This window comes from Polyodon spathula, chromosome 18 (assembly GCF_017654505.1).
Source record: "Polyodon spathula isolate WHYD16114869_AA chromosome 18, ASM1765450v1, whole genome shotgun sequence".
NCBI classification, from domain to species: Eukaryota; Metazoa; Chordata; class Actinopteri; order Acipenseriformes; family Polyodontidae; genus Polyodon; species Polyodon spathula.
The window spans coordinates 15,266,611-15,290,825 of NC_054551.1; the positions used below are offsets into that span (position 1 = coordinate 15,266,611).

Here is a 24,215-nt window from a genome sequence, read left to right on the forward strand (position 1 = left end):
AAAAAATAGTTTCCAGCAAGTGTACTCAAACTTTTGACTGGTACTATATATATTGTCTGTTTAGACAGTGTTATGCTTATTATTACTTTATTTTATAATGGTATCAATAAAACGTAACTTTTTAACATGAAAACGTTATCTATGCTGTTAATTATATATTTTGCCACGACTGTGTTATACATGCAATTATATTAAAACATTGTACTTGTTTCCGATAGCGTTGCTTCTTTTACACTGAATAAAACCAGTCACTTTAGTGAATACGTGTAGTATAAACTCCATTTTCGCGATTGATTAACTTTCACTTGCGGCAAAAAAAAAAGAAATCCTTCGATAGAACCGGAAGTTGGGATGGGAAAATTTGTACGGTGGGAAATATTGTGTACGACACCGGGGTACCACGTTCAGCCTCACATGTAAAATAATTGTTCTTAACTATATAACACAATTTTTGTTCCTGGGTAGGAAGTGTTATTTCCTAATTGCTTATGCCTCAAAAGTGTAGAAAATGGCTATTATTCCCCACAAACTTTGCTTTTGTGACCAGGACAGTGATATTTCAAAATATCTCTATTTCCAATGGGAAAACGGGCAAATGTGTGTCTTTTCGTTCACATAAAGCCAGAAAAAAACAACATATGAATCCAAATTAACATGTAGTTATACTAAAGTAATACACCAATGACTACAAACGATTTAGAAGTGAGTAGTTTTTCGAGATTTACAATTATACTGTAAATACAAAAAAATAAATAAACAAATAATTGTTACACGGTGTCTCGGGTATTGGGAACTAAAGTTTAGGCGGAACTATTTTGCCGATGGCCAAAGAAGGGAGTGCTGTGTGTGTAACTCACGCAGGAAAAACCGATTGCTTTTGTTTGACAGAGGGTTGGACTTGGTGAGTAGCAACTCGCAAATCCATGCATTGAATTTAATTTCTAACATATTGTATTTCTTATCAGAACCACATTATTTGGTTGTCTTTTTAGCACGAAGTATGTCCGATTGTTGAGGCTGTCAAGTCATTGTTTACACACTGTGGAGAGAAGGGGAACGCCCCGTTGTCAGGAAAGGTGTTCGAGTCTGGGCTTGAAATGAAATGCCACTGGTTTATTCAGTGCAGGTTTGTGTTCACACGGCAAATGGTCATTTTTTAAAATATATCTTAATGTGTGCAGAGATCATGAAACACAGCGTACCCAATATAAGCCGCGCGTACACTAAATAAATAAATAAAGCCTGTACTTTGTTGTGAGCCGGTTAACCCCATCATATTAAATTTAACATCAACTCGGCCTGCTTACTTCTAAAAGTGAGCTGTGGCAAGTGTGTTGCATTTCCCTATATATAATATAGGTTTGCTTCATAAAGTCAGCTGAAACATACGTTAACATATTGAATTACATACTGTTTTGTAGTTTTCCATGTACAAAAATGGAAAGGTGACATTCAAAATCTAACATGAAATCATTCTGTAGTTTCTTTGATTAAATAATGTTTTATTATATATATATATAATATATATATATATCTATATATATATATATATATATTATATTATATTATAGAGCTAGCAGACGATCGTAAAATTCTTGGTGATGCGAAGCTTTTGGCCATGTGTATGGCTTTTTATTTATGGCATGTCATTTTGGTATTGACACCATTAACATGTATTGGAATAGCCAGATACACATGTCATGCCCCTGCAACTCGATTAAAACCATTGCACATGGTTATGTAAATTGGATTGGTAGTTTGTAAATACAATTGAAAACTTACCGACCATGAAGAAGCTATTTTTATTTTTTATTAACATTGTCCAGTTTTGTATTTTTCCTGTCTGATAAGGATTTTTCTGGAATCCATTTATGTATAAATAGAAAATAAACTCTGAAAATAAACTCTTTTGATAATTTTTTTTTAACAACTAAACATTTTGTAAACTCGTCTTAGGCCAATGTGATCCGATATATTTATCAATCGTATCGTTGCAATTGGTCTTTTATCATTATATTTGTATTATTGTTATGCTTCCAGGTCCATATGGCTGGGAAGCCTGTAGATGGTTTTCGATGATGTCATAAATCACCTAGCAACCGTTCTTAACAGGACCCGCCATGTTGATGGGCTCATTTGTGAATTTTACCAATACACGGCAGCATTTAGTGGCAAGCCGTTTTAACATTTAATCCTAAATTGCTGATAACAGCACTTTTAATACTGATATCAGTAATGTATTGCTGATATCAGCAATTCTCAATGTTATTTTTTGATATCAAAAATAGATTGTTGATATCAAAAATACAATTTTTGATATTAGAAATACAATTGTTGATAACAAAAATGCTATGGCCGGATAGTGTTGATAATGTTTCTGCTGTATTAAGGCGTGTTTTTAGATCTGTAGAACAGGCCAGAATGTACATGTCTAACAATGACGAAGTATCAGAGTTAGTGACTTTACATGCAGGTCTTTTTAAAGACGAAGAAAAAGTGATTTAACAAATTGTTGTATGGTCATAACCTATAATGTATAACCTATATAAAAAAAAAAAAAAAAAAAAGTTCTGCATTCAGAATGCTTTAGCTGAACATTACTACATCTGTCTTAAGTATTTGAAACTATATAAGCCTTGCGAGTTCCAGTCCTGCATGGAAGTGCATTTTCTAGGAATTGCTTGTAAAACATTGTCCATGCTATGAGAATTCTCAGACATTTTGCCAAACACAAAAGACATACAGACCGGGTATAATGCATCCCTTAATTAGTATGCATTTATGATATAAAGAATTCAAACCGGATGCTCATTAGTATGCATTTTTAATATCAAGAATAGCAGAAGCCTCTCGTGCTCTTACCCAAAAACTGATCGTTCTCAAACAAAAAACAAAGGATATGTTTTACACTAATGTTATGAGACTAAGGTTGTGTATGGCAAGAACTATGTCGTTAGTCCTAATTTAAAAGTTTTACTTAATGATATCGTGATAGCAAGAGTTGCGTTTTTGATATAAAAAATGTGATTACAATACTGATATCAAAAATACCGTTCTTGATATCAGCAATTGAGGATTAAATGTTAAAATGAATTGCCATAGACTGAGAATAGAAAATAAAGTCTTGATATCAGCATTGAGGGTTAAGAGAGTCAAAATCCTGTTACTCGAGCTTTTCATCTGAAAAAGACTCAGAAAAGATTATATTATATATATATATATATATATACACACACACACACACACACACACACACACACACACAGTCAAAAGTTTGAGTACACTTGCTAGAAACTAGTTTTTTTCATAATTGACAATGTTTTACGTCGTATACATTTCTGTAAACACTTGAAAATGAAAACACATGTTACAATATATAAAACAAAATCATAAGGAGTATCAAAGCAATGTTCAAGAAAATTGAAAATTGTCTCTAAATCTTGGATTCCTCAAAATAGCCACCCTTTGCCTTAATAACAGCTTCACAAACACGAGGCATTCGGTTAACAAGTTTCAGCAAGAAATCACCTGACATGTCTTCCCAGCTCTTCTGCAGCAATTCACAGAGATGTAGGGCACTTGTGGGTGGCTTTGCTTTGACTCTTCTGTCCAGTTCGTCCCATACACAAGTTCTGTGGGATTGAGGTCTGGAGACTGGGCAGACCAGGTCATTAGATTGAGTTGTCCTTCACTTTCCTTCTTTGCCAGATAGTTCTTGCACAACTTTGAGGTGTGTTTCGAGTCATTATCTTTCTGAAGAATGAAGGATTGCCTAACTAGCCGTAATCCTGATGGAATGGCATGCCTCTGAAGTATGCTACGATAGCCATGCTGGTTGAGCTTGCCATGGACTTGGTAAAGATCACCAACTCTGTCACCAGCAAAGGAACCAGAGACCACGACACTGCCTCCTCCATGCTTGACAGTGGGACCCACACTTGCAGAACTCATGCGCTCACCCTCTTTGTGTCTTACAAATACTCGGTGGTTGGACCCAAATATTTCAAATTTTGACTCATCGTTTTTTTGTTTGCTTAACTGAGCATATTTTGCCATTTTCTGCTCCCTTACATTCAGGAATGACAAACTTGTGCCTATGCTACCTATATTTATAGTAATTATGGACCCTCACCTGTTAACAATAATTGGTGACAAAAGGTTAATTAGGTAACATGCAAGTTAACTCAGCGAACATCTAACAAAGACACTTTTATACTTAGGCCAGTGTTCTAATACCGTAATATACACATTTCAGACTTTTAACTGACTTGGCTTCAGACTGAAAGCACCTTGCTTTTGGTGACCATTTCATTGAAATTGACTAGATTTACATTTTCATTTAAAAATTAAATTTATGAAATATTAAGTGTTTATAGACAAGTTTATACAGTTAAAAGCATAGATAATCATGAAAAACCTGGTTTCAAGCAGGTGTACTCAAACTTTTGACTGGTACTGTATATACCGTAGACCGTATTACTTCAATTTGGCACTGCAGCGTTTATTTTAAATTGATCAAAATGACTGCGGCCCTTAAACGAGGGCGGCAATTATACGAGGGTGCCTTTAACCACCTAATAACTTCAGAAGGACTGCTGTTCTGTACGTAGTTTATCTTGGATTTTCTTTTAGAACTGTACCATAAAATAAAATGTGCTTACTATGTGTGTGTGCATTAGTTTGCAATGTACATGCTAAATTGAGGCTCCCGTCTCTTCAGGTGCGTTACATGTACATAGTCAGTGTTGTGCGTTTACTTGTTTAGTGTGTGAGTGTTTTTTTAGTAGTGGGATAAAAAAATACCTTAATGTTTCTTTATTGATAGCGGTGTTTATTCGAGGACGGCCTCTATTATAAAGCTGATCTATGACTGCGGCGTCAATACGAGGGTGTCTTTAATTCGAGGGTGGCGCCAAATTGACGTAATACGGTATATATAATATGTAATTGGTAATCAAGATCCGTATGCTGTTTCTGAGCAAAGATGGAGCCAGGATGTGCAATTATTGCAAAGCGTTTGTTTTCCCCGACATAATAAATTCTATGATTAATACACCTAGCCCATACACCCTCGAAGATTTGAGATACTACAAAGGACTGGAATTATACAACCAGTTTATCTGTGGATGGGTAAGAGAGGTGAAGATGTGCATCATAAACAACCTCTGTGTCATTAAAACTTTTACCTATGTTGTTTTTTTTTTTTTATTACCTTATTTGTGATGTTACATTTACACAAGACCCAAACACTATAATAAAACAAATAAAAAGTTTACAAATGTTTCTTTTCCCTTTTGACTTTTTGCTAAGACATGAAACATATACAGTACTGTGCAAAAGTTTTAGGCAGGTGTGAAAAAATGCTGTAAAGTAAGAATGCTTTCAAAAATAGACATGTTAATAGATTATATTTATCAATTAACTAAATGCAAAGTGAGTGAACAGAAGAAAAATCTACATCAAATCAATATTTGGTGTGACCACCCTTTGCCTTCAAAACAGCATCAATTCTTCTAGGTACACTTGCACAAAGTCAGGGATTTTGTAGGCATATAGTCAGGTGTATGATTAAACAATTATACCAAACAGGTGCTAATGATCATAATCATAATCATCAATTCAATATGTAGGTTGAAACACAATCATTAACTGAAACAGAAACAGCTGTGTAGGAGGAATAAAACTGGGTGAGGAACAGCCAAACTCAACTAACAAGGTGAAGTTGCTGAAGACAGTTTACTATCAAAAGTCATACACCATGGCAAGACAGCAACAAGACACAAGATAGCTATACTGCATCAGCAAGGTCTCTCCCAGGCAGAAATTTCAAGGCAGACAGGGGTTTCCAGATGTGCTGTCCAAGCTCTTTTGAAGAAGCACAAAGAAACGGGCAACGTTGAGGACTGTAGACGCGGTGGTCGGCCAAGGAAACTTACTGCAGCAGATGAAAGACACATCATGCTTACTTCCCTTTGCATTCGGAAGATGTCCAGCAGTGCCATCAGCTCAGAATTGGCAGAAAACAGTGGGACCCTCGTACACCCATCTACTGTCCGGAGAAGTCTTGTCAGAAGTGGCCTTCATGAAAGACTTGCGGCCAGAAAGCCATACCTCCAATGTGGAAGGCCAAGCGACAACTATGCACGAAAACACAGGAACTGGGGTTCAGAAAAATGGCAGCAGGTGCTCTGGACTGATGAGTCAAAATTTGAAATATTTGGCTGTAGCAGAAGGCAGTTTGTTCGCCGAAGAGCTGGAGAGCGGTACACAAATGAGTGTCTGCAGGCACCAGTGAAGCATGGTGGAGGTTCCTTGCAAGTTTGAGGCTGCATTTCTGCAAATGGAGTTGGGGATTTGATCAGAATTAATGGTCTCCTCAATGCTGAGAAGTACAGGCAGATGCTTATCCATCATGCAATACCATCAGGGAGGCATCTGATTGGCCCCAAATTTATTCTGCAGCATGACAACGACCCCAAACATATAGCAAAAGTCATTAAGAACTATCTTCAGCGTGAAGAACAACAAGGAGTCCTGGAAGTGATGGTATGGCCCCCACAGAGCCCTGATCTCAACATCATCGAGTCTGTCTGGGATTACATGAAGAGAGAGAAGCAATTGAGGCTGCCTAAATCCACAGAAGAACTGTGGTTAGTTCTCCAAGATGTTTGGGCCAACCTACCTGCCGAGTTCCTTCAAAAACTGTGTGCAAGTGTACCTAGAAGAATTGATGCTGTTTTGAAGGCAAAGGGTGGTCACACCAAATATTGACTTCTTATAAATATTTTCTTCTGTTCACTCACTTTGCATTTTGTTAATTAATAAATATAAACTATTAACATGTCTATTTTTGAAAGCATTTTTACTTTACAGCATTTTTTCACACCTGCCTAAAACTTTTGCACAGTACTGTGTGTGTGTGTGTGTGTGTGTGTGTGTGTGTATATATATATATATATATATATATATATATATATATATATATATATATATAAAATACAGGAATTATCTCTTTTCTAATCCTCTTTGTGATAACGCTGCATTCTGCTTGTTACAAAGTCAAACATAATTCTTAGTATATTGAGGTATTTATACAAAAAAACTACATTGAGGTATTTAATCATTCAAAAATATATGTTGCTCAATTTATATTCTTATATTACTGTAACTTATTTTTATTATATTTTTGGAACAGTACATTTCAAGTAACTTCTATTAACTACTATTCAGTAATGCGGTAAAAGTAACAAACCTAAAATGAAATGTCGTGAACATACTCTTGAGGACAAGTAGCTACACTCCTTCAGGTCTACCCTTGATAATATTAGCTAGCCACTTGCCCAATCTTCATTGCATTATAGCTTTTATTTTTTCTCCCTGCAATTGTATAACCCTTGGCCACCTATAAAATGAAACGTATTCCCATCTGTGCCTACTGCAACAGCCAATAACTACACAAGCGTTCACCATTTTTTTGTAAAAGCAAACTAAACTCTTAAGGTTTAAAACCACTTTAAGTGAATCAGAGATACGGCTTGCCTGCCCACCAGCTGAAGACACGAGAAGGATCATGTGACTTGAAACGTCATTCGAAAACTGTTGTTGTTGCTTTGATTACGCTATGTAACACAATTTTTGTTTCTGGGTAGTAAGTGTTATTTCCTAATTGCTTATGCCTCAAAAGTATAGAAAATGGCTATTATTCCCCACAAACTTTGCTTTTGTGACCAGGACAGTGATATTTCAAAATATCACTATATAAAAGTCAGAATAAACAACATATGAATCCAAATTAACATGTATTTATACTAAAGTAATACAAAAATGACGACAAAAGATTTAGAAGTGAGTAGTTTTTTTAGATTTACGATTATACTGTAAATTCATACATATGTGTCCTATCAAAAACACTCATTGCCCGTGACCTTTGACCTCACATGATAGGATTATCACTGTTGCTATTTCTTATCATCTACCAAGGACTTTAACAACCCATAAAACAAAAACCTTTTCACTAAAGGTTTGGTATGGTGGTACTGGTACTGGCTAGTTGGCCCTGAAATAAAATGGAGTGAATAGGTCACATGGTTTGTCAGCCATGTTGGATTTTGTATTTTTGGTAACTCTTTTGGAAGACACTAAAACAACAAAAACCATTGCTGCTATTGCACTCAAACTTTTTACATATGTTGAGGAAGGGTGTGCAATTACACATATCACGTGACGTGACACATAGCAATTTTTGGATTCTGCATTTTAGCTTTAAAATGGAACTCCTCCAGAACCACTGGACCGATTGAGCTGAAACTTTCCAGAGATCTTGTTAAACATGAGAGCATAAAAGTTATTAAAATGGTGAGTTTCGTCAATCCAAGATGGCCGACATGGACCAATCTTGCTTATAACTCCTTACAGAGTGCAGATAGGGTCATCGTTACTATGTAATACATATAGTAAGCCACTTCTCCAACCTGATCAATTAACCGCCTAACTAAATAAATAAATATTAGAAGTAGGCTACGAAAGTAATGACATTGGCAACAATTGCAGAATCTGCAATGGAAACAGAAAGCAAGCGTTGTAGCCTTTTGGAGCGTTCCCTTTGAGAGAGGCGAGCTGTGTGGCAGTGACAATTCAATACACCAGTTAAAGGATTTTGCATTAACGTTTGTTTAGTTTTGAAGCAAATGATGTCCCCTTGCTCAAAGCAGCTTGCGTGTTTTTATTCACTAACATTTTATTCACTATTCATTTATTCTATTTATGCAGCATGTGTAAATGACATTTTCTAAATGGAGGAAGAACAGAAACAGTATAAAAGCTTGTCTATTTTTTGTCTGATTAAGTGTCTCTTTAAAAACCATGAGCATTAAGCTCAGACTCTGAGAAAAACATCTTAAACATAAGACATTAAAAACTCTCCAACATAACAGCTTAAAAGCAAGAGAGAATAGTGGTAACTTTATCTTCCATCACTAAAACTAGTGAGTCCAGATTGTATCATGACTTAATGTTTGTCAGGGCTGGGGGGGGGGGGCCTCTATCTAAGTGTAGATTTTCCATAGCGGTGGGTAAAATTAAGCCCACAATGCAATACTACGTTATGCAAATTCTCTTTCACAGACATGGCATGGGGCCATGTCAAATTGTTTTCTTTTTTCATTTAGTTTTTTATTATTTCTAAAACTGTAGAAAATATCTTATTTAAAAATCGAAATGTTTTAGTGTAATTAAATATAAATGTTTGTTAAGTTGTTATAAGTAAAAGAGTTTAAATGGACACCTGTATTGCATTACACCACGCAATATGCAAAGCATGGTCACATGGTTTGGCCGCCATATTGGATTGAAAAAGGGGCATTCCACAGTATCCTGAGCGTAAAAATTGTAATTTATTATTTATAATTGTATTTTTAATAAACATCAACTTAGTTGACTATATGAACAGTAAACAAAAATTCATTATTATTATTATTATTATTATTATTATTATTATTATTATTATTATTATTGTTATTGTTATTATTTTTAAACAGGCAAGTTTTTATTAGTGTCACAGAGGGGACAACAGAAAAAAAGGCCTTTTAAAATTTCAAACTACAATTAAAGTCTGTGAACTTACAATAAACATATAACTTTTGTCTTGTTTTATTAAGATAATGTATATACTTTTAAATAATATAATTCATGCAAGTAAATATGTACAACTATTTAAATAAATTAAAGTATAAGTAAGCTAATGCCATTGCAGAGGAGACAAACTTGTCCTGTCCTGAGTGCTAGTGTTTTTTGTTAATTACATTGTCCTTTTTTTTTTAATGTTGTTTTTATTAAGAATCATGTTAAATGAACATCGTAAAGCTTTTCTTCTTGAAAATGCTGGATAATCTCAGTGTTTCTGACTTCTGCTATGTAATGTTTCTTTGCTATCTAATTTGCAGCATTTGAATTGTGCTTATTTAAATTATGGCAAATGGAAATTAAATTTTATTTTTAAACTGCCTACTCTGTCACATTAACAGATCTAGATGATTGAATCCTTCCTCTTCCATCAATATGACAGTCCACTTTCTCAACAGTTTGATCTATAGATATCCAACTGAAATCCCCCTCTTTATAACTGAACACCTTTCCACATATGTCTTTTTTCTCATAAATTGCACATAAAGTTCTTCTTGGCGATTCTGGAAAGTTTCAGTGTTTTTGACTTCTGCTAGGTAACGTTTTTCTGTCTTATTCACAAAATATTTGATAGTGACAAAGTCTCCAGCTTTAATCACCATTGCTGGGGCCTGTTTATGATTTGCTGTTTGTTCTTCTTTCTCGGGCTCACTTGGGGGCACAGTTATGCCACTGTCATTACCATTACTTTGGAGCTCAAGGAGCTGGTTGTTAGTACAGATATCTTGCAGCATAAAACATTAATTTCTTGCTACTGAGATAGTAGTGCTGTTTGCTTTTTCAACAAAGTGCACAGAGTGAGTATGTGGGATGATGTGAACAAGGTGGCTTTGTCTTGGTGATGTCAGACCAGAAACACCATCCACAACAAGGACTGGCAGGTGAAAACTGAGCCATGGCACTCAGTATATTTATTAAATGAAGTAAACATTTTAAACAAAACAAAAGGCGCATTGGCTAAACAAATAGTAAACAGAACAAGACAAGTATCCTGCTGGTTTTTAGCAAGCACATATAGCAATTCTCAGACTTGCGTCTCTCCTCTGACACTCTCAACCTTGAGCGCAGATAGCTGCAGGCTTTTATATTCTGGCCGAGGGGTTAACTAGCTATCAATTAATTATTTTATTACCCCTCGACCATAGTCTGCACAAGATTAATAAGAATGCCTGACTGAGCTAGTTATATAATCAGTAGCTGATCAGTCACGCGTTCCTCACAAGGTTTTTAAAAATCAAATACAAAACACAGCTTTTCGCTGTCACATTTATACATAGAAATCATAATACAAAATAATAATAAATAAAGGGGAGGGACACTACGTCACAGATGGCCTTTACTCTCTGCCATCTCATTTGCAGCATTTCCATTGTGTCTATCTGCAGTCTGGAATAATAGCGGACATGGATCTTCTTGCACTCAGCCTGTGCAACCTTTGCAAAATCTTCTGCATTCTGGACAACCGCACGGTTCTGTAAGATGGCTCTCCACACAGAACGCTTGACTTCTCCACCAACATCATCAACTGGACCTTTCCCATGTGATGTTTCAAAGAAGCTCCATGTAACTGATGATCCGAAATCTGATTCATGGTATAACATGTTACTTTTACTTTAGATTGTACCGATTTTTAAATAGGGAACCAGCCCCATCACTCCAGTAGGGCACTTTGTTCACAGTAGTTTCTTGCTGTATATTTCTAATAATTGCCTTGTTAAAGGCAAACATGTATTTGTCATCGGACAATTCATCTGAAACAACTGCAAATGACTTGTGTAATAATTCACTGTCATTTATGTAGTAAATTACTGCAGTAAATATGGTTAGTTTCATTTGACCAATGTTCAGACATGATCTCTCGCTGATGTCTCAGTTTGAAGTTTTCAGAAAAGTCTTCCTGCAGAATTTTTTATCCTAGTTTCAGAACTTACTTTAGATATCTTAGCTCCTTATGTTTTCTTCCAGCATTAAAAACATTTCGTGCAAAAGGCTCAAGCTGCCCTGTCAGGTCATCTTTGGACTCTTCTGTGGAGGCATCCACCAGTATCTTTACCCTTCCATCCTCTACTGTCTGACACTGGTAATAAGATACAGCCTTATCTTCACTTAAATTATATGGATGAACCACTGCTGCGTCTGCTCCACAGTTTTTACAAGTTCTGTCAACATATTAACTAGATTCCATGCTGCAGACAGTGAGACACTCTTTAGCTGATTTGGGCAGTGAAGTAATGACTTTTCCAACACCTTCAATGAGCAGTTGTACATTTTCATGGTATTTGCACAGGCATACTTCATGATCTCTGCTTGTCATAGGTAACACATGAGGTGGCCTAGAACACAAAATTTTGATTTCCCAATTTTAATTTTGCCTTTGTATTCATCACTGAAAAGCTTGTATGCCTCAAGGATATTGGTCAAGAGTAGCCGTTTTTGACGATACTCTCGTCCCTCATTTGTTTTAACAGAGATCACATCTTTCCAGGAAGCATTCTCTTAAGAAAAAATTGCGCAACAAGTTGATGTCCTCTTCACTTAGTGCATCATTCCGCTGTTTACGCTCTTGATTGAGAAAATTTACTTTATTTGGCTTTTTCTTTAACAAATACAAGACCTTATTTTGCCTTTCTGGTGTCAGATTTCCTACTATAAATGACAAAACTTTGGCTGCTTTAGTGGGAGATCTTGGAAGTGTCATGTTCACCCTAGAAACAGTTTTACCAAGACTGAGGTGTAATATAAGGAGGTGGTGTTTTAGATGTATAAGCCAGGTTTTCTGTCACGAGTGATATTTTGTGCTTTTGTCGCTGCTTCCTCCTCTTCTCAGCTGCTTTTGTTCTCAGTTTAGTTTTTTGCTCATTGTTTAATCCATCTTTACTTTTGTCATATTTTTTTCTTTTTCTCTCTATTCGTTTTTAGCTTTGCTCTGTATTTTCTTGACCTTTCCATGCTGTTTGACATCTGATAAAGGAGAACCATTAATATGTTAGTGATAATAATAATAATAATAATAATAATAATAATAATAATAATAATAATAATTTATTTTTATATAGCGCCTTTCATAGTGGACCACCATCACAAAGTGCTTTACAAGATACAAGACTAGGGTGTGTGAACGATGCATCAGCTGCAGAGTCACAACAACGTTTCACCCGAAAGACGGAGCACAAGGAAGTTAAGTGACTTGCTCAGGGTCACACAATGAGTCAGTGGCTGAGATGGGATTTGAATAACATATACAAGTTATTTTTGGTTGTGTAATAAATAGGGAAACAGGCTTTAGAAGTTTGTTGAAATTGTTGTTCAAAAAATAATTGATTAAAAGAAGCTGCAACAGCCTAACTATAGGTGTAAATAATGAATGTTATTAGTTAGTGAGTGTATGACACCTAATTTAAGGTATTTTTAATTTTATCAATTAATCATGAGGTCAAATAGCAATCAAATCTAGCAACTTTTTATATTATACAAAATGTGAGGTTCATTTTGTTTTTTACTGGTACTGTAGTGAAAAAGATTAAGCTGACAAATGGTTTTTAATTCAAAAACACTTTATATACAAGAAAGGTATACCTCCAATACAATCATATAAGCACGAGATTTAAACTGACTTCGGAGAAGGCCTCAGTACAGCTCAGTGCATACGTTTGTTTCAGAAAGCACGGATATCCATGGAGTCAATTCGAAAGAGATGAAAAGACTGACAACACTTTACCATTTTGGGTATTTATACCTTTGTAAAGAACTGTTGACTCCACTCCCATTTGTTTTACTTCTGTCCAATGATAGGGGTTTCACCTCTATCGTTGCACCTTCCCTCTGCGGGGGAAAACGGGGGGCTGCATATCACGCTGTACCTAGCAGGGCGCATCCATCTTGTCTTTCAGTTCCCCTCCCCCATCTCACACTATCTCTGCTAATCTCCTGCCTTTTGGCGTTTAGCTCAGACACCCATCTGTGACTTTCAGTCGTGTTAGGCTATGCAAAACTGCATGTGGCTGGTTTTGCCAAATGGTAAATGAAAGAACTCAAAACTTACACAATACTGTATAGAACCTTAATATAAAAGCATATGAAAGCAACTGAATTAGTAAGCACATTAAAACGACTATAAAAACACATTTACACAATTTAAACAATGATTAAAAAGAACCTAACTATAAAAGACACACATACAATTTAAAACTTACAATGAATAACATCATTAATGCAGAAAGCCATCACTACAGTGAATGCCTAAAAGATAATTGCACTCTTATACTTTACACATACATTAGAGAGAGAGAGAGAGAGAGATGCTAATACACACCTTAGTGTTACTATCGTGTCTGAATTATGAATACATCTATGTTGTATTGATAACTCAGACAAGATGGTAACATTTAATTGAATTTTCAGAAACTTAGGTGTTTCTGTTATGAATACTTATTATAATATTTAATAAACCAGGTCAGGACTCTACATTTAAATTTTTTACAACTGACCCCTTGGGCCACTGAGGTAGAGTTTTTACTGGCCCCGATACAATTTTAACTGTTCCAATGAAAAATATAAAACTGGGTGCATTGTTTTATTCACTACTGCAAATGTGTTGGTGAGCTGGAAGTACATCCACCGGTGACTGGATTAAAACAACAGTTTGGTGACATTAAATGTGGCAGCTAGTACTAGAATTGTTCAAATGTTCTGTCGGCCAGGGTGTCCTCAGCTCACCAAGCACCCTTGTAGTCTGGCCGGGCGCCTGCGGGCTTGCCTTTAAGCTGCCCAGAGCTGCATTGTCCTCTGACACTGTAGTTCTGAGGTGGGTGCATGGTGGGCCTGCAGTATGAAAAGAAGCTGACGGCACACGCTTCAGAGGACAGTGTGTGTTTGTCTTCGCCGCTCCCGAGTCAGCGTGGGGGTGGTAGCGGTGAGCTGAGACTAAAAAATAACTGGGTATTCCAAATTGGGAGAAAAAATTATAAAAACAGTTGGCAACCACTAAAAAAAAAAAAATTCCTATCAACTTAAAACGTTTACTTTTATAATTTGAATACTTAATTTAAAGGTTGAAAAGTTCCTAAATTAATGGGATTTGGTAGGGCTTTATTACTTCACAATTTACAGTATTCTTGTCCACTATATTATTTAACTTAGTCTGCCTATAGTCCACATTGACAGATTCCATGGGGGGCATCTATGTTGTCTATACATTGTTTACGGTGAATCTCACCGGCTTTTTTTCTCAGTGAGTCTGGTGGCTGACTTTAATAACAGTTCGGTGAGCACATAGGCTCACCTTTGGAGCAACCGGTGAATAAAACAATGCGCCCACTGTACCACCCTACTGGGCAAGTTGATAGCAGAGTAATGTATTAGGTTGTGTGTTAGCGCCATTCAAAAAAATAAAGTGAACTCTTATGGATTATTTGTTTAACCATTCTGATTATGTGTATACGTTTAGATTTTTAACTACTGGCCCCTCAGGCCACTGAGCTAGTGTTTATACTGGCCCGGATGCAGTTTTATCTGCCGCCTGCAAAATTCTAGAGCCCAGAGATGGTCTAGTTCGGTTTATCACATCAAGGTGGTAAAAACACACAAATGTCTGACTACCTGTCCGTGTAGCAGCATTGCATAACTCATCTAAGGAGGCGCCATGAAGGAAAGCCCACGAAGTTGCCTGGCCCCTGGTAGAATGGGCCTTAATGTCGCCCATTAACGGGGAGTCCATCTGTTCATACGCCAAGCGTGTTGCATCTGTCACCCAGTTCGCTAGACGTTGCTTCGATATGACCTGACAGTACCAGTTCTAGATCCCACTTGGGGACCATACTTTTCATGGGAGGATGAAGCCTCCGAGCCCCTTTAAGAAATTGCACTGCCAGGAATTGTGCCCCAGTGGACACAGAGTCAATTTTGTCATGGCGCACTGATATTGCTGCCAGGTATACCTTCAAAGTGGACACTGATTTTCCTGCATGAAACAGGTGTTGTAAGAAGGTTAACCCTTTGCAGTCAATTTATTCTGCGGCTGTCAGGCTGGTCCGGTCCAATTCATTTTTGTGAACAAAATAACATTTCAGACCACGTGCTGTTCAAATTGAAATAAAGTGACTTTGTTTGCTTTAAAAAAGTAACAAAGCAGTGCAAGTCCAAAGGGCACCCTATACAAAGACAACAGTACCAAATATATATAAATAAATAATCAGGCAAACATTGAAGAAAAAGCTACAATGTCACACAATTTGAGTTTTTGCTTGATTTATATTAATATACTTTATATTATATTTAGAATAATCATACAGGTACAAAACTTTTTACAAATCAATTTCACACTACTACAAACAAAATAACTAAAAACTATTTTTCATCAGTGTTATAACTATTTACACCAGACGAGGTTTGCAAACAAAAAAGGCATTTAGTGACAGAAATTATCTGTATGTGACCATGGTATGGTATCTTTCAAAACAGTCACCTGGGTGTAACCCTGGCTGCCTTCAGCATGTTTTGCAGAAGCATACAGTCTCTCTCCTCCCCCCTTTTGTCTTACTGTCACTGCACACTGCACAGTCTTTGGTGCTCTTCGATTCATTTTTGTAAATGAAATGTGGCTTTCTATTCCATTTCAGTTCTTGATGAAAATGGCATGTCAGGTCTCAACATGGTCTGTTGTTGGGCTACCAAAGTAAGGAACAGTAGCAGAGAAATAACCAGTTTCACAGTCAGCTAAAACAAAAACACACATCCCCCACTCGGTAGGCTTCTGAGGATTGTAGCACTTGAAGATAATCCTTCCTTTGAAGCCAACGGTGCTCTCATCTACTAACTTTTTGTCCTCTGCTAACAAAAGCAGCCTGGGGCACCTGAGTGGGGGGATGGCAAAGGTGTAGCATCCAAAAGATCTGCAAGAAACGTGATCTCCTGAATACATCTTTCAAAAACTGCATTCTGTTAGCCCGTTCCTCTGAGAAATATTCTTTTATGTCCGTTTTTACATTCAGACCCATATTCAGCAGAACACCAAAAAATGCCTTCATCTCTGGTAACGTACCAGGTTTCCAGGAGTTCCAAATAGAATTATGACGCAGCGGTCCCGTTAGTTTTGCACTTGCATATCTATTGGTTTCATTTACAATTTCAGTAAGCAAACCGTTCGTGAAAAAAAGGGGTGAAAAAACTCCAGTGCAGTTCTCAAAGTAGTACTCCCTTGATATGCCCTATTTACCACAGTAAATTGGAGTTTTGTGGAAGCATCTGCACTTACTGATGCGCGTCTCCATTTGCTCTCCGGCTACAAGTCTGGTTCTTGGTCACTTTCCTCAGAGTAAGAGAAATATTTACTTCCTTGTCACTAAATTTATCAAAATCATCATCCAAACTGCTTTTGTCTGTACTTTCTGCCTCACCCATCATTTGTGCAAGTTCTTTAGGCTGCCTTGACTTTCTCTATCTTCTCTGCGCCATTATCACTCTGTGTGTCTCAGTCTCCATCTGTTCAATTCGGCTTTGCTCAGTCTGTAGATGGTCTATTCGGCTGTCTCCGCCTTCTTTCCGATCAGAGACGATTAGGGATCACCTCGGCTTTTTCTGTCTTAAACGCAACACGTGCTGTGTTAGATCATTGTTTTTGGCAATGTCGGACAGAGCCTGACAATGAACCGGAAAGGGATTTTCGCGATGTCGGACCAGGTCCGACATAGGACCGCAAAGGGTTAATATCGTCTCAATCGGGCAAGCCACCGGATTGTGACCTTCGGCAAGGCACCAGTCTTGGAAAACTTTCCATTTGTATGAGTACTGGGCTCTATTGCTCGGCGCCCTAACAGACTCTAGTGTTTCTACTACTGCATCTGGCAAACCTTGTCTGAATAGACGGCTCCGTTCAACAGCCAGACCCAAAACTGGAGCTTGGCTGGGTTCGGGTGCCATAATAGCCCCTCCACTTGGCTGAGGAGGTCCTTGTGCAGCGGGAGCTGCCACAGCTGATCCGACAACATGTCTGAGAGGAGAGCAAACCAGGGGCGTCTCGACCATCTGGGTGCAACCAGCAAAACCTGTGCTTTCTCCACCTTGAGCCTCTCTAGTGTCAGGGGTATTAATGGTAGCAGAGGTAATGCAACAATAGCCCCTGTGGCCAGGGGTGGGCTAGTGCGTCTACTCCCAGGGGGCCCCCGCCTCTCTCCATGGAGAACCATAGGGGGCAATGAGTGGACTCGGCTGTGGCAAAGAGGTCGAATCATGCCAGTTGAAACCTCTCCCAAATCTGTTTCACCACTTGAGGATGCAGCCTCCACTCCAAGCTGTGTGGAGGTTCTCTGGACAGGAGGTCTGCTGCCTTGTTGTCCATACCGGGGAGGTGAACTACCCTGATGGAACACAAGTTTCTGTGCATCCAGGACAGGAGTCTATGCGCTGCGTGGTGAAGGCCCGGTGAGCACAGGCCGCCTTGGTGATTTATGTAGGCTACCACTGTGGTGTTATCCACTCGGACCAGCACGTTTGTTTAATTGCAGGCGAAAATGTGATAACGCCAGGCTCACTGCTTGCAGCTCTTGCGCATTGCTGCTAATGTTTCTTCCACTGACCTCTTATTCCTCTCCCGTTCCAGACCACTCCCCAGCCCAGACTGGAGGCGTCTGTAGTGATCACCTCCCTTCTGGGAGGGGATCAGAGGGGAGATCCAAGGCGCAGATTGCTGGGACGGAGCCACCACTCCAGTGTCTTCTGGCATTGCCTGGACACTCGCACCAGCCGGTACCGATCTTGGACCAGGTGCACCTTGAGCATATTCACCCAGGCTTGAAGCTGGCACATTCTCAGCAGCCCTAGTGGAAGGATTCTCGAGGCGGCTGCCATCAGCCCCAACAACCTTTGATATAGTTTGACCTGTAGGAGAGCATATTGTCTGAATAGGGAGAGTGTGGTCTTCTACGACCGAATCCTGTCTTCCGACAGTGAGGCAAGCATGCTCACAGAGTTCAGTTTGATCCCCAGTAACACTGTGGACTGAGATGGTACGAAGTTGCTCTTCTGTTGATGTATTGAGAGCCCTAACTTCACCACATGATCTATGACCTGTTTTGTTTTCGCCTCTGCGTGTGCTTTTGACTGCGAGCAAACCAACCAATCGTCCAGATAGTTTAGGATCCAAATACCCCGCGGCCTGAGTGGAGCCAGTGCTGCATCCTTGCACTTTGAAAATGTGTGGGGTACCAGTGAGAGGCCAAATGGCAGCATGCAGATTTCGTACACATTAACTTGAATAGTTACAGAAATCGCTTTGTTTATAATGTTTATTAACATTCTAATATTTTGTACGTATATACTCTAAAACAATAAAGTCTTATCTATAAAAATGTGTTGATTACAAACTTGAATTTGAAAAAATGCAAATTGTCAGCATTACCATGGACTGACCCAAAAACATATTATCTAAATGTAAAAAAATCAGCTTTTGAAAACAACTTATTGCAGAATGCTGAAAGTTGGTATAGTTGTTGAAGGATAGTCTAAGATTTACTGGTGTTCTTAAGAAGCTGATTGTGTGGTTGTGTGGTATGGCGGCCATGCTGCATGACGTCAAAATTGTCTGGTACAGATGTCATAATCACAAACTACTACCAGTACTGTTACTGGGACTGGCATTTTGCACTATTTGGTAAAGTGTTTAGTACTGGTACTGGCATTCTGCACTATTTGCTAAAGTGTTTGGTACTGCCATTCTGTACTATTTGCTAAGCTGTTTAGTACTTGTACTGGCATTTTACATTTTTTGCTAAGGTGTTTGGCACTGGCATTCTGCACTGTTTGCTAAAGTGTTTGGTACTGGTACTGGCATTCTGCACTATTTGCTAAAGTGTTTGGTACTGCTCCTGGCACTTTACATCATTTGCTGAAATGTTTGCTACTGGTACTGTTACTGGTATTGGTACTGGAAGCCATAAAGTTGCTAGCAACTCGTTATTGTTGTTGTTGCTATTGTTATTGTCTGAGATTGGTTGTACCTGTCTGAAGAGATGTTTGTAAAAAGGGCTTATAAAAAATTGTACTAGGTTTATGTTAGTGGAGACTAATTTCTCTGCAAGCAACAGCCTCTCGCTGATAATGTACCATAGTTATAGTTGTACTTAAAATTCTGCACTATCCTCCAACTTATTTTTATTATAAAATTGACATAACTTTATGATCTAATTAAATATTGTATGCCTCAGTGTGTTACTTTCTAATATTTTGCATATAACCATACCACATTACTAATAACACAGATTAAATGATTCACATAGCTTGTTTCATATACAGCAAACTAACTGCAGCCCTGGCCAGCAATTGGCATCCTTAAAGCACAAGGAGAAATAGACACTTTTACCATTATCAGTGATTGGTACTGAAAACAACACATAGATTGAATGTAAAAGATGAATGTCATCTTATAATTAAATGTTTTGAATCGGTACCTCCTTGTTTTAAATTATATCTGACAGTCTAAAATGTGTTTAAAGGGAGGAATATTTTGACCACCACTGAGATATTTCATTGACTAATATGCATGGTTTAGCAAACAATATTTATTACACTTAATAAATTAGTGAATAACCTTGTTTCATATACAGGCTGTCAATACGTATGTCTGTGAACGCGGTACCCCATGCAAGTTCGCCATTTTTGACATTGGCCCAAATACATAAAGCAAAACCAAAAAAAAAAAAATGTGTTAACACTTAAGATGTATATTTTGATTGTCAATTTCATGCAATGTTGTGTGGTGTAAGTACAAAATTAGTACACACATGTCCCTTTTACACAGACTTACATGTCTGGAATAAGCACGAGTCGTGTAAATGATATAAAAAATGCATAATGTATTACATGTCATTATTGTTTACATGTATTTGTTTATATATTTATTTTATATACAGTACCTAGCAAAATAGACAGCTGATAATATCTTAGTTATAGCTGTATTATTTGGTATCCCCTGTGCAATTCATACAGTGTGGCTCCTAGAAATGTCCTAGAAAGGTGCTGAGTCTCTGTAGTGCTTTTTCTAGTTTGCACACATAGCCATTTTTGTTTAGCTGGAACCAGGAATATTCTTGTGACATAATATGAACGAGAGACCAGGGTACAATGATACCCACTACCCAGGGGTACTGCGTGGTGTCTCTTATATATTGCATACATACATAGGTCGTGCTAGCTTTTCTGTTCAGAATGGAGTGTGGTAACCAGTGGTGTACCACAGGGATCAGTATTAGGTCCTCTGCTATTCCTAATCTACATTAATGATTTAGATTCTGGTATAGTAAGCAAACTTGTTAAATTTGCAGACGACACAAAAGTAGGAGGAGTGGCAAACACTGTTGTAGCAGCAAAGGTCATTCAAAATGATCTAGACAAGATTCAGAACTGGGCAGACACATGGCAAATGACTTTTAATAGAGAAAAGTGTAAGGTACTGCACGCAGGAAATAAAAATGTACCTTATAAATATCATATGGGAGATACTGAAATTGGAGAAGGAATCTATGAAAAAGACCTAGGAGTTTTTGTTGACTCAGAAATGTCTTCATCTAGACAATGTGGGGAAGCTATAAAAAAGGCTAACTTGATGCTCGGATACATTATGAAAAGTGTTGAATTTAAATCAAGGGAAGTAATGTTAAAACTGTACAATGCACTAGTAAGACCTCATCTTGAATATTGTGTGCAGTTCTGGTCACCTCGCTATAAAAAAGATATTGCTGCTCTAGAAAGGGTGCAAAGAAGAGCGACCAGAATTATTCCAGGCTTAAAAGGCATGTCATATGCAGACAGGCTAAGAGAATTTAATCTGTTCAGTCTTGAACAAAGAAGACTACGCAGCAACCTAATTCAAGCATTCAAAATTCTAAAAGGTATTGACAATGTCGACCCAAGGGACTTTTTTGACCTGAAAAAAGAAACAAGGACCAGGGGTCACAAATGGATATTAGACAAAGGGGCATTCAGAACAGAAAATAGGAGGCACTTTTTTACACAGAGAATTGGGAGGGTCTGGAATCAACTCCCCAGTAATGTTGTTGAAGCTGACACCCTGGGATCCTTCAAGAAGCTGCTTGATGAGATTCTGGGATCAATAAGCTACTAACAACCAAACGAGCAAGATGGGCCGAATGGCTTCCTCTCGTTTGTAAACTTTCTTATGTTCTTATGTTCCTGAAACGTACATGCTCAAAATGTTGTCACATCCATAAAATACTAAATTATTGTTAACACAAAGGCTAATAAACCCCAGGGATGTGCATTTTGGTACATTTTTTTTATGAACGTTTAAACTCTATTCCATATAGTAGTTTAAACAATCTCTGTGTATATGAACCCAGAAACACTTTTTTTCTTTCCTAAACTAACAGTAGACTGTACTGCAATATAGGTACAGTATCTCAGGCTTCATACACTTTTTCAACATCAAAATTACAGACTTTTTCCAGACTTCCATTTATTTTTCCCAGACTTGTGTTTTAGTTAGTTTCTACTAGTTTTTTGATAGTTATCCACATAGGCGGGCAGACGCAGAACATTATAGCTTTTTGAGCTGGTTTTCTAAAAGTATTTGTCAGAATCTGGAGGTGCATATCTAGCAAGAGACAATGCAGGTATGCAAAATAGAAGTAAGATGTCCAATATTTGAGAACTATGTTGCATTATTTACAAAAATAATATACAAAGTTGTATACTGCAAGTATACTTGTGTCAAAATAGGATAGTATAATGCTACCGATAGTATACTAAAACCAGACAATTTTGGCACAAGTATACTTGCAGTATGTTACTTTTTTGTAAGGGATTATATTGGATTCTTGATCCAAACTTCTTTATACCCCCTGTTAAATGTTGAACACTATGGGAGGTGAAAGATAACAAAAATGAAATAAGAAATGTGCACGCATTATAAATTAAAACGTGCAAGTGTTGTATATTAAGCATATAAGTCAAATACTTAATACACTACACCCTCCCTATAACAACCCTGTTTGGGTCCAAAACCTTTTGTTCGCTATTGTAAAAAGACAATCCAAAACGAATAATATAAGCTGCTTGAGTAACTTAAGGAAGTCACCTTGGATAAAGGCACTAGCTAAATTATTAATAATATTAGTTTTATTCTTTGATTGTCTTTATTATTACAGTATTTGTCACTAATAGCACTAATAATAATAATAATAATAGCAACAAGATTGTGAATGAAAGTAGAATTACAAGTACAGTACCTATTTGTGGCATGCTGCATCCAGTACTCTGGCTATATCCTATTCACTGAAGAACACAGTACAACAGGGTTGCCAGATTTCTACAGTGTTTACAGTCCAAAGTCACTTCAAAACTAGCCCTTTTTTTATTTTTTTAAATTTTTTTATTTTTTTTTACTGAAACCAAGCTTATTGCTATTAACATGTAGCCCTATGCATAAAAAAATCTAAAGTTTTTGTAAGAAAAGATATCTAGTATAGATGTGATAAAAATGAAAACAAAAAAAAAAAAAAAAAAATCATACGAAACACTGAAGGCACAATCAACATTCATACCAGCAACCGGATTACAGTGTGATTCCTTTAATGCTGTTACTGTTTCCCAAAGAAGAAAACAGTTCAATCTTTTAAAGTTATACCGCCAATCTAATTAGATGATCACATCAATTAAATCAATTAAACATCCACGTCAATTAAATGCACCTTAACAAATTGCAAAAAAGAGCCAACAGCTTGCCTTTTTTAAAAAATAAACACAAAAAAGTTAACAGTTAATTGAAAGTATGCCCCATACATTGAAATATAACACATAAAAACATTTTTAACTTCTTACCTTCAATCTCCTTGTGCAAGGGCCAGCTGTTATCATCATACAGGTGTATCTCAAGTCCATTTAAAATATGTACAAAGAAAAAAGTCCAAAAGAAAAAAGTATTTACAAAATAAAACATTTTTACTTTGTTGGGTTTTTTTTTCTTATATTTGTTTGATTTTCAAAAAAGCTCCTCTGAGTCACCATCTTCTGCATTATTTGATTCATAGATGTCGTCTGTAAACAGTGACAGCATTGCTCTGGATGGCTGCAATTGGTTGCAGCACATTTTATTATGCTGCATATATATGCTCTGACCCTAAGAATGTTTTCCAACAATTTCTCTTGCATTCGGTTCCTTAGCTTGGTTTTGATTGGGGCCATTTGTGATAAAGCTTGTTCCGCTGATGCATTGCTAAATGGTAGGGCTAAAAGAGATACGGCAAAATGATCAAGTTCATTGAAATCTTTATCACCAGCTACATCGGTGTGTTTCGCCACTTCAACCCCAAATTCTTCTTCAGTGTGCACAGAACGGTAAGTGACTCAAGTTGCTGGATATTGGGAAGCAATCTTTGTTTTATCTCTTTCAGAAACTCAAACATTTAATCTCTGCATCTGCGTTTGACGTCCTCTGCTTTCTGAGGTTCGATTTTTGATTCTGACAGTTCTAACTGGAACTTGATCCCGAAGTCCACTGCTGAAAGTGGCAAGCTGTTTCTGTC

General features: G+C 37.3%; 1 protein-coding gene across 3 annotated transcripts in view; it reads left to right on the plus strand.

The window, feature by feature from the left end:
* Positions 1–830: 830 nt before the first annotated feature.
* LOC121330533 (zinc finger protein 660-like) overlaps positions 831–24,215 on the plus strand; it is a 34,939-nt gene continuing 11,554 nt past the window's right edge. For 2 of the 3 annotated variants that reach the window (XM_041277116.1, XM_041277118.1), the window contains exon 1: positions 853–901. The gene's annotated coding sequence lies outside the window, so the exon portion shown is untranslated. Of the gene's footprint in view, positions 902–18,277; positions 18,437–24,215 lie in introns of those variants that run through there. The other variant, XR_005951871.1, reaches the window with a different exon arrangement.